Here is an 8,750-nt window from a genome sequence, read left to right on the forward strand (position 1 = left end):
CTATTTGTGGCAAAGACTTTCTCTTCCTTTCCTCTCTTCTCCATCGATCTCCCTCCTTCTCCTCACCTCACCAAATCATCAAATCTTCTTCCCATGGATTAATAAGTTGGTGATGGATTATACATCATGGTTTTCTTCTCTTCCTCTTTCAAGAACAACTAGAAACTTTGGGAGATTTCACTTCTTCTTCTCCTTTTCAACAACCTTCATGAAACTTCATGTTCTCATGGTAAGATTTCACTCTATGATCTTTTATGATCCTTTAAGTTTAAGGAAGTGTGTTATTGGTTTGATTTCTTTATTTCTCCTCTCCTCCATGAAACTAGGGTTTGATGTTGGCTTTGATAGAAGGTTGTGTTGGAAGCTTGAGTTGTACATGTTATGGTCTAGGCAAGATCAAGGAAACAACATGAACTTTGGTATGATATGATTTTAATACTTCTTTTAAGGAAAGAATTTCATGAGTTAGGTTTTGTTTATGTTATGGTTTCATTGATTGATTCAAGTAAGGTTACTTCATGATTAGGCAAGGATCATGTTGTCTTGGATTACAAGAAAATAAGAAGAAAGCATGTGGATTAAAAGCTAGGGTTTTGAAGTATGAAGTGGAGGTGATGCTTGGAGGCTTAGGAATTTTGTACAGCTTGGTTTAGGTGAGTTCCTTAGTTAGCTTCCTACCCTTTTGGGATTGTGTGATTATGCTTGCAAGGAAGCATATATGTTTAGGGCTTATACATAGAAATTGTTATTCCTTTTAATGTCATGCTTTCAATACATGGAAATACTTGCTACAAGACTATTTTGCAGGTTCTAAATGATCCATAGAGTCATGATATGCCTTAGGATATTTTGATTTGAGGATTTTGGGTCAAAAACATCGTTTTTGCACTTCTGGACTGTCATAACTCGCAACGGCGAGTAATTACTCGCCATGGCAAGCAAGCAACACCGAAAGGGGTGTTTACTCGCCGCGAACTCGCAGTGGCGAGTTAGGTAACTCGCAGTGGCGAGTAGGTGAACTCGCAGTGGCGAGTAACAGGGTGGCAGCACCCTGTTCGCCCGCTACAGGCCCTTTCACCGCCGTTCGATCTAGTTTTTCTACGTGCAGTCTTTTACAGTATTAAACCCCTCAAGTCATGACCCCAAGGCATAGCTTTATACATGTTTTTATCCAATAGTAAAGCAAGTATTTATATTGTATAGAGAAGCATGACATACGAGGGAAATATTTGTTTCACGACCGGGTAGCAAGTTATATTTCAAGTACGGAAATGGGACTAGAGCCTCGACATAGTAGTCGAGAACTAGAATGATTAGGAGCGAAGTATGTTATCTTCGCACATGATTAAGATAGATATATTAATGCATAAGTCGTAGACAAGATAGTTATCTTTACACCACGATATGAAGGAACAAGTATGAACACTTACCGTAAATCGGATCGATCAAGGTTCCGAGGTAAGCTTTAAGCATGATTAGGTATAACCTAAATAAATGAACTTATGCACGGCAAGACTATGACCTAATAAGTGTAGGTGACATGTCTCTTGATATCCACATCAGGGGGATACAAGGGGTTCTCATTATGAGAACGATTCAAGCCGTAAGGGACCCGCATGTCACTGAGTAAGTAAGAATGTAGGTGTTCGTGTCTCTTGTAATCCATGAAGGTATGGATTCAAGGGGTTCTCATGATGGGAACGGGGAAAGCTCCGTAAGGGGATCGCACGACACTGAGGGAGTCCGATGTACGTACATCGGTCATGATGGGATTGTACTCGGGGTTACTGCACCCGGGACTTTCCGTAAAATGAATCAAGATAAGAATGTTTGTTCAACGCTAACATAATGAATAATGAACTTAGATATGATTATGTATGATATGATTATGTTTACGAATGAACTCATGTATGTTATGTTAAATGCAAGTTATGACTAGGACAAGTAAATAATGTGATGCCGATGACATACTTAGGTTTCCCTAATCGTCCGGCTTAGGATTGTGTCATGAACATGTTATATGAAGACCTCGATACGTTATCGTATCTTGGCATAGTGGTCTTAGGTTCCCTTGACCGCCATGACACATATTATGATAGTAAGCCTATAACAAGTAGGATGAATTATGACGGCTTTAGTATGCACTACCGTCTAAGCATGCAAGTCCCCACACACGTATAATCAACCGTCAGGTTGTAAAGTAGACACGTGGTGACCGTAGGTTTCCCTTGAGGTTGCCTATAGCCTAGGATTAGGTGGAACTCACTAAGACATTATGTCTCATCCCAATCCTTATTTGTTTCAGATATCAGGATGGTTTAGCAAGCTAGTAGCCGGATGGATGTTTCAGCAAGTGTTCGTTCGTACCAGTTGGAGCATGGCTTGGATGTTTAAAGATGCATTTGACATATTTTAGTAAAGTTAAGTTCTATTATCATCGTACGAACGCCCTTGTTGTCTTTTATATTCATTCGAAGTTTTTATTGTTGTAAATAATTAATGTATCCAGTACTAAACTAATACACATGTTAGACTTTCTAGATACGTCTAGTATGGGTGTTACAGGAAAAGTGGTTTAATTTTTTTTGATGGTAATTTATGGAATGGAACGCGTTTTGGCTTGAAATGGAAAGAAAATAGGACGACTTTGGTGATTGCCTATGATTGTGGCATGGGAAAGAAAAGAAAGAAAAATGGACCCCGGACACTTTGGATTTTTGGACTCATTAAAAAATAAAAAAAACTAATAGAAGTAATTAAACTAAAAATAAAAAAGGTAAAATGGAAAATAATAGGAAATAAAGTTTCTGACTCTGAGATTGTGCCTTTGAAGTGGAGTGTAAACAAGACTTGAACTATGTTTTTTGGACATTTTTTTGGACATTTAAAAAAGGAAAAAAAAAGTGACTAAAATAAAAGAATAAAAATAACTAAAAATTAAAATTACAAGAAAATTAATAAAAGATGGAAATTTTACTAAAAAAAGAAAGGAGAGAAGAGGGCCTGACTTGAAACCAAACATGAGGTATTTTAAAATACCTCTCTGCCGAATTTTTCACTAAAAAGTCAGATACTAATCAGGGTCAAACGGCGCATGAATGTGGGACCTTAGGTCAAAATTTGGGGTATGACAGATGCCCCTATTTAAGTTTCTTCGTCCGGAGATTTGAAGATGGAATCTTCGATTTGACGGACCGAAGAGACTTAAATACAAAAGTACACCAATTTTGGACCTAAGATGCTGTGAAATGCTCATGATGTGAGTAGGAATGCAGGATGGCAAAGATGATTTGACTGAGATGAAAAACAAACAACAGGATACTCAATTCGTTAAAGAAAGGGATCCGACACCGCTGGGGAATGTAGTTTTACTGGGAAAAGATTGTCTACTACCGTATTGGTTTGGGACGATAGCTTAACGAAGACAAAAAAAAAAATTTAGCGACATCACTTGAACAGCTATGATGGGGATGACAATATTGAAATTAACTTGATTATTGACATCACTAGAACAACTAAGCTGGGGATGACACTTTTTAAATTAACTTGATTATTGACATCACTCGAACAGCTAAGTTGGGGATGACACTTTTGAAATTAACTCGATTAGTGACATCATTGGAACAACTAAGCTGGGGATGACACCATTGAAATTGAAATTGACTCGATTAGTGACATCACTGGAACATCTAAGCTGGGGATGACACCATTGAAATTAAAATTGAAATTGATTAGTGACATCACTGGAACAGCTAATGCTGGGGATGACACCATTGAAATTGAAATTTGAAATTGAAATTGATTAGTGACATCACTGGAACAACTAATGTTGGGGATGACACTTTTTGAAATTGAAATTGAAATTGATTAGTGACATCACTAGAACAGCTAAGCTGGGGATGACACTTTTGACATTGATTTGAGTAGTGACATCACTGGAACAGCTAACGCTGGGGATGACACTTTTTTATAAGACAAGAGTTTTGCAAGCTATTCGCTCGACACACAGGTAACAAAAGAGGCTCGCAAGCTATTCGCTTGACACACAGGTAACAAAAGAGGCTCACAAGCTATTCGCTTGACACACATGATGACAAAAGAGGGTTGCAAGCTATTCGCTTGACATATAGGTAACAAAAGATGTTTGCAACCTATTCGCTTGACACATAGGTAACAAAAGATGTTTTCAAGCTATTCGCTTGACACCAAGGATAACAAAAGAGGTTTGCAAGCTATTTGCTTGACACAAATGTAACAAAAGATTGTTTGCAAGCTATTTGCTTGACACAGAGGTAACAAAAGATCTTTGCAAGCTATTCGCTTGACATAGAGGTAACAAAAGATCTTTGCAAGCTATTCGCTTGACACAGAGGTAACAAAAGGTTTTTGCAAGCTATCCGCTTGACACAGAGGTGACAAAAGATCTTTGCAAGCTATTCGCTTGACACAGAGGTAACAAAAGATCTTTGCAAGCTATTCGCTTGACACAGAGGTAACAAAAGATCTTTGCAAGCTATTCGCTTAACACACCAATGAGTGAAGATCAAACTGAAATGATACAGCCAAACAAGATTATGGGTGATCAATGTGGTTATGTATGAATGATGTTGTGTATATGATGTGTATGAATGAAAGTAATAAATGAATGTATGAATAAATGTATGAATGTATGAATGAATGTATGAATGTATGAATGTGATTTGTACGACTATAAACTGTATGTAACAGGTGAACTTGAAGAGATGAGACCAGACAGGTAACTCGATGAAACAAGACATGACAGGTAAGATGGGAGACAGACTGACATCGCAGTACAAACACTCGACAAATTTCCTTGGAGATGATACTATTGTGAACAAGTTGAGTCGTTGATGGGGTGGAGCCCGGCACAAGGTAGCAGCCGATTCTCCTGGGGATAAAGCCCATTGTTGACCAAGAGTCTGGAAGAAGTCGCCATTTGTAAACCGGTGCAGAGTGTACTTCCATCGGCATGCTTCAGCAGTCATGTTTTTTTTTTTTTGCATTATTTTTTTGAAAATCCCTAACTTTTGCCTGGACCGCCCTTTCAGGTTTTCAGGCCACAGGGAATATATTCCTTCTTTATGCCCCTAATATTTGCCTGGACTGCCCTTTCGGGTTTTCAGTCCACCAGGACGCTCTCTATTGCCTAAGCTGCCTTTTCAGGTTTTCAACTTAGCGAGCTTTGATTTTTTTTATTTTATTTTTTTGTATTCTTGGACTGTGACAACATCTTGCTCAAAGCAGAGGTCCTCTCCGTAGTGCTTAGCCATGTTTCTCTTTCGGAGTGTAACCGTTTTCAAGGCGCATGTTGATGTACGCTTCAACTACTCACAAGTTCAAAGAGTGCGCTTGTTGTCCACACTTTTCAAAAGATGGAAAAAAAAAAGTTTTTGTATTTTTGAAAATTTTTGCTTCAAGTATTGCCATAAAAAATAGAAGAAATTTTGCAACCAGAATAAATGAGAGTTCCAAATAAATGGGCACAGGCTCAAATTTGATGAATTGAGTGGTGACCCGCCAATGGCATGGCCCCACAGATCTTTGAAAAATTTGGAAAATGGTAAATATATGGGAAGGTACATTGAACACAATAACCGTTATTCTCCCTAACAACTTTGAATGCCCCTGTTCTGAGTCTTTGAATTGCAGATGCTTCGAATCGGAGGTCTTTTGATAGCAGGTATGCCCCAAGTGGATTGTGCCTGACTGGATGTAGTTACTTTGTCATGATCCTTAATTTTTGCATAGATCACCCTTTTGGGTTTTCAATCTTTCAGGATGATCATTTTTGTTCATGTCTCTAATTTTTGCCTGGACCGCCCTTTCGTGTTTTCAATCCACCGAGACGCTCATTTTTGCCTAAGCCGCCTTTTCAAGTTTGCGACTTATCGAGCTTTTATTTTTTGACAGAGTATTTCTTGACTGCACCGGCATTCACAGGACATGTGTGTTCGTCACCATCCGTAGTCATAGTTAGGCGTCCACTTGCCCCTGGAGTATGGTTGGAAAGATAGTACCTTCTGGGCACAAAAACTCCTTCTTGTACTTTATGGGGACAAACCATTTTGTTGGAAGTTTGTTTCAACCTCTTTTGACATAGTTATACAAGGTTGCCATCCATTTAAATTTGATCAAACTTGGATTCCAGCATAACTCCTATTGACAGGACTTCGACCTCCGCGGAAAAGCACGACCTTCATAATGTATGTCAATGAAAGAGGGGGTTGCCCCTGTTGAAGTGTGTACTTAAGTACAATACTCATGAAGTGCAGATGGTAGCATCTCGTGTCAGTCTTTGTAATTGAATGTCATCTTCTCGATGATCTTCGTGATATTTTTTTGGAAGTTTTGGCGACTAAGATGCCCCAGTAGGCGAGAGATCTTTGTCAGGAATCTCTTCATTCTTCTCTTCTTCATCCTCGGACACAAAGGAACCCAAAGTTGGAAGAGAGAACATGGTTAATGTGTTCAACGGGCTTATCAATGTCTAATCTGCATTTATGATTGATTTTAGAAAAAGAACGATTATATGCAGACATTTGGAAAAGATTATTCATTTAAGGTTCTTTGTAATACCATTTTTCCAGAAAAAGCACAAAATAACAACAAAGCCAGGATCAAAACGACTTTTTTTATCAATGATGGAAATACTTAAAGCAAAAAGCCCTACACAAGTTCACTTTCGTCTCGGGCGGGACGAAAGGATTGTTTTTGAAATGCAGCAAACAACAAACTAACACATTATTTGAACAGATAAGTAGTAGAAGAAACATCAAAAGCGACCAAATTGCGGCTATCCACTCCATGTGTCACAATATAGTCTGGCAGTGGATTAACTTGCACGTCTGCATTCAATCTTCGAGAAGCAAGATATTGGCTTCAATCAGCTTCTGGACTTCGATCTTCAAAGAGAAAAAGTACTCATTGTCATGGTCGGGTGCTCCTTGATGGATGGCACAGGAAAGGTCAGATTGATACCAAACCGGCAACTCGTTAGGCACCCGAGGTGGTGCTCTAGTTTGGACAAGGTTCTTCATGAGCAAGATGGGAAGCAGCTTCGCATATGTCATTGGGATTGGGTCAAACTGCATCCTTGGATCCTGTTGTCGAGGCTGCCATTGATGTTGACGTTCAGGCCCTTGCTGCAACTGTGGCTGATTCTGCAAAGTTACCAGTGAAACCACCCAGGTACTCAGTCTCTCTAACTCGGCCTGGAGTGTTGTTACCTATTCACGAATGCTTTTGGATTTCTTGTTCAAATTGATACGTTCACTCTTTTTGTTTGCACAAGTGTTGTAGGTGTGAGTTGGCATTGGACGAGGACAGTCAGACCACTTTTGAAACGGGTTGACCTTTTTATAGGAAAAACAAACGTGTGAGACACAGACTTGAAACTATGAATGCATGATGATGGATTATGCTTATGCAAAAATGGACACTTTTTTTTGAAGGACTTGTCAAAGTAATCGTAAAATCATAAGGAACATTGTTTTCATTTGATAATTTGAAATTTTAAAAACAGTTCCCTTAAGGGCAAAAGCAAAGTCAAGGAAAAAGACCCCAACAAAGGCTAAGGTCTATTTAAGACTTTTGGAAATGTATTTTCAGGTGTTCCTCTTTACAAGGTTCATACCTCTGATTTTTATAAAAACTTATCTAAGTCCTTAGGTATTTAATGAGAAAAAGAGTTGTTTATGAATGAATGCATGTATGCATGATTATGCTAACACAAACGGTGAAAACATGGTGAGGTTTAAGGTCCATGATGTTGGAGTTAAGGGTAACATTGCCATTTGGTAAGGACTATGGTTTTTAAATGTACCTGTATCACGGGTTCTACCAAGTTCTCAGAGTTATCAACCACTTCCGAACACTATCGGGTTACAGAAATACTTCTGATCCAACAATGTTCTTAAGAAAGTCTCGTCTGAGTGTGATGAGTCATAATTTAGTATATTTTAATGTTTTATTTAGTTTAGTTTTATTTAGATTTGATTTTATTTTATTGCATATTTATTTCCTTTTTGAATATTTGACTTTAAATTGCTTTTTATTTTATTTTAGGAACGAATATATAGTGGAAGGTGTCTTGGAGCAAAAGAAAGAGGACTGGAGCAAATACAGTACAAGAATACGAAGATACGAGACAAAAATATGTCTCTACCAAGTCAGAAGCTTGGCACGGCCCGTGCCGACATGTGGCACGGCTGTGCCACCTCCCAGAAGCCTCTTTTGCTGCTTTTCTTCGAGCCTAAGTTACTCTGTTGTAGTTTTATTGCTTTGCCCTTGTAGTTGCTTAGATTTTAAGTCAATTGTAAAGCTATAAATAGAGTAGCACTCCATCATAAACATTCATCTTTTGTTCTTGGAATAAAAGTTCACTTTTATATTATTGTTCTTTTACTTTATTGCTTTCTCTCTTCTTCCCCCATGTCTACAATGAACGTTAGTGAGTAGACTTCTTTGTCTTGGGATTATTGGATAAGTCTAATGACGTAATCCGGATCAAGCCAAGCCTTAAACCCTAATTATTTGTTACCTTAATTCCTAATCTAAATCCACCGTTTTAACATGAATTAATTATTATCAAACTATGGAAGCGAACGCGGAAGGTTTGATAATGGTTAATTCATCATCACAGATATCAATTCATAAAGCGAACGCGGAGCTTTGATATCCGAACAAGTGAATTTAGACAAGGTTTGCGAAACATGAGAATAGTCTAGCAA

At 38.3% G+C, this 8,750-nt stretch overlaps 1 long non-coding RNA gene across 1 annotated transcript; it reads left to right on the forward strand.

The window, feature by feature from the left end:
- The first annotated feature begins 384 nt into the window (after positions 1-384).
- LOC146912840 (uncharacterized) lies at positions 385-661 on the forward strand. Its single transcript, XR_015016528.1, has 2 exons — positions 385-419; positions 527-661. It is a non-coding gene; the product is annotated as an uncharacterized LOC146912840 (long non-coding RNA).
- The last annotated feature ends 8,089 nt before the right edge of the window (positions 662-8,750 follow it).

This window comes from Medicago sativa, chromosome 6 (assembly GCF_051527215.1).
Source record: "Medicago sativa cultivar Bolivia chromosome 6, Bolivia_mono, whole genome shotgun sequence".
NCBI lineage: Eukaryota > Viridiplantae > Streptophyta > Magnoliopsida > Fabales > Fabaceae > Medicago > Medicago sativa.